Below are 3,491 nucleotides of genomic sequence, written 5' to 3' on the forward strand. Positions count from 1 at the left end.
TTCAGGTTCAAATCCTAATGACCCCTTGGTATTAGGAGTATTTGGCAAGTTCAGGCTCACATTAAGGTGCAAGTTCTGTGGATGCTGCAATTGCTGCAGCTGTGCAGGCACAACCCAGCTGGCTTGAACACAGCTAGAGGGTTAGTCAGAGCGAGCTTATTCCCCGGGGGGTTCTCACTCAGACACTTGGTGGCTTTGCAGTCTGTGGTGCTGTGGATATGCTCCTAGCAATAGCAGCCCCTGCACCCATTGTTTTCTGCTTATCTCAGTGCTATCTATACACCCTGTGGTCCACACACCCTTCTGTAGACAGGCCCCATGAATCAGATTAACTGAGGTGCTTAACCTTCTGGCTCTGCAGGTCAGATGAGTGGGACAGGGCTGGATCCCACACTCGGGGTTAATCCAGGGACTGGATCTTCAGAGGAACAGGAAGCCCTATGGAGCCCATCAGCAACAGTGATGCCTCTCTCCGCTTCCACTTCCCCCACCCTGAGCTCCAGGATGACGAGAGCTGTACAAAACCCTGCCAGTAACATCTTATAAAATGTTCCATCTCTGCTGTGGCTCAGCCAGGCCAGGGGGCTCTGGTGCATTTTAATTCTTTTGTTCCATATAACAAAGTTGCTCATAGCTGTCATTGCGGTAAATCATCCCTCTGTGGCGATGACGGTCATTCACTGCTGTCTCAAGCCGGTGGCCTCTGCATCCTCTGGCCCTGGTTCTTTCGGAGTTGAGAGATCTTGTCTCTGTGTGGGAGTGTCACCCCATGGGCAGCCAGGCTGGGCCTGCAGGGCTGTTACAGCTGGCAGCCACTGCCGTCACCACCCACCCTTCAGAAGTGTCACCAGGAGGGGGTACAAATGGGGTTACCTGACAGCCCCTGCTGGAGGGAGCAGTGCATTATGGGATGGCAGAGAGGGAATCTGGCAGAGCAGTACTGGTGGCAGCTTAGTTGGGGCCACACTGATAGGGTGCTGGTGTCTCTCCAGGGGGTGAGAGCCTTATGGCAAGGGTGCACAGAACAGATACATGCCAGCAAACACAGAGATCTGCAAGTGCAGCCTGTGGGCACAGGCCAGCCCCAGGTATCCTCGGCAGTGATTCACCTCTGAGCCAGTCTTGTGGAAAACTGGAGTCTCTCCATGGGGCTGATGGAGCTCCCCTGGGCCCCAGAAGGGAATTGGGGCCAAATCCTGTACCCTTAAAGCAACACGGACCATCTCACAGGGGTGAGCAGCCCCTGACTCTCGTCCATCTTGTTTGGGCTGCTCTTGTGGCTGGGGCTGGTGGGGAAGGCTGATCTGGGCAGAGCGCTGCCTGGCACAGCTCGGGGCTGGCTCAGGTCCAGGGGACACTAAGGAGAAAAGGCTTAAACTCATCACATGCCTCTTTGGCATTCATGTACAGAACAGACCCAGACAGGAAGGACTGGAAGACCAGGCCAGATTCATCCACAGTGCAACAGATCACAGCTCCCCGAATGCCCTGTTGGAAGTAATTGTCCCATTAACCGATGCTGCAGGGGGATGCAGCACTTAGACTCTGGCCTCCCAAGCCACATCCTAGATCAACAGTGCTCAACCCCTGGTTCACCAGCCAGATCTGGCCCATGGAGCCGCGTCATGGAAATCTGATGGCAAGGAAATGGTGGCAGCATTACTTGCCACTCCCCTGCTGCCAAATTTTTGGACCCATGGGGAGCCCCACAGATGATGTGGCCCTGCATGCTACATCACCATCCATGGTACAGCCAGCACATGGAGTGACTCCGTGGCCAGATCCAGCATGCAGGGTCAGGTGGGATCATACCAGCAAACTGACCCCGCATGCAGGATAGGGCCCACAACCTGGCTCTGTGCCACTCATGCAGCGCACCAATCGGGCTGGAAGGGTAAGCACCACTGCTCTAGAGAGGTGCCAGGAGGGGCTCCCTTCCCAAGCCCTGTACAAGCAGCCAGCACCCTAATGCATGAGTGCTGCTTAGCCCCTTTCTCATCCCCACTCCCCAAACTACACTGATCTGCCTCCTTTCCACAGTACCTGGTGATACTATTCTAGCACAGGGGTCTGGTGGATTCCTTCAACTTGGGCAGTGACATAGTCTGGGCACTGAGAACCGCACCACACCACAGTGGACAGTTTGGAAACAGTCAAGTGCAAAGCAGCAAAAATGATTACAGGCCTGGGAGGCAAAACGTATGAGGAAAGACTGAAAGAGCTAGTGTTACTTTGGAGAAGAGAAGACTGGAGGAATTTGATAACAGTTTTTAAATACCTGAAGGGCAAGTAGAGAGAGCCTGGAGATGGGCTTTTCTCTATGGCTGTAGGGACAAAACTAGGAGCAATGACTAGACATGTGGTGGAATTGCCATCCTTGGAAGTTTTCAAGAGCAGGTTAAACAGACATTTGACTGGGATGGTTTAGTCAGGGATGATCCTGCCTTCAGCAGGGAGCAGGACCAGGGGACCTCATGAGTCCCCTTCCAGCCCTATAATCCTATTATTTGCAAGTTACCAGGCAGCAAAGAGGAAGCTGGTGCTACCTCCCTTGGGCAGATCCATGCCATGCTCGCAGCATGATCTCTAGGGCAGGATCCCATGCCATGGCACAGCTGGGCAACAGGAAGCTCATTGGGATCCTTGTACCATGGACCAAGCAGATTCAGCCACATGGGGATGGCTCTGGCAGCTGGCAAACCTGAAGTGCTGAGACATGCTCTGTGCTGGCTCATGAGTAAAGAGGTGGGTAGTGGAGTAGGTACAAGAATAGCTGGGGTGAAGTCATCAGCCACCCTGTGCTCGCTCCCGGCTGAGAAATAGAAGCATGTGGCTAGAAGTGGGGGGAGGAGGGGAGGAACAGGGAGAAGGAGCCTGGGCAAGATCCCCTGGGAGGGGACATGGGAGCTGGGACTGGCAAGAGAGGAGCCGTGTGGCCCTGTGAACACCCTACCTAACTTGCGGGAGCCCCCTGGATCCCAGCAGCTGCAGTCACACCTGACAGAGGCTAATCCCTTGGCCCTTAACCCTGATCTCCTTTTCCCTGGACTAAGCCAAGCAGCAATGCCAGGCACCTTGGATGAATCACGGGGTTGAGGGGTAATGGCTGGGGACGGGGGGGGGGGGGGGGTGGATGAGTGAGGCAGGACTACTGCAACTGCCCTGGGAGCACTGCAGGGGGCTTTGGGGATTGTGACCGGCTCTTAGCGGGTCTCAGCCACCCTGACTGCCCTGAAAGGGGTGGGGGGAGGATCCCTGCTCCCCCAGGAGAGAGGCTGCTACCTGGGCTGCCCTTCACCCCGACTACGGGAGTCTGTGGGGGCCGCCGCTTGGCAGGAGCCCCCTCGCCCGAGCCGGCTGAACTTCGGAGTGGGCAAAGGCGGAGGGGAAGCCCCGCCCTTACTCCCCGGGAGCCAATGGGAAGGCGAATATTTGCATGTTATTAGCATAGCAAAAAAAAAAAGGCAGCAGCAGCCGCGGGGGGCTGGCCG

The sequence above is a fragment of the Crocodylus siamensis genome, chromosome 4 (assembly GCF_052110815.1).
Source record: "Crocodylus siamensis isolate JL-2025a chromosome 4, ASM5211081v1, whole genome shotgun sequence".
Lineage (NCBI taxonomy): Eukaryota > Metazoa > Chordata > Crocodylia > Crocodylidae > Crocodylus > Crocodylus siamensis.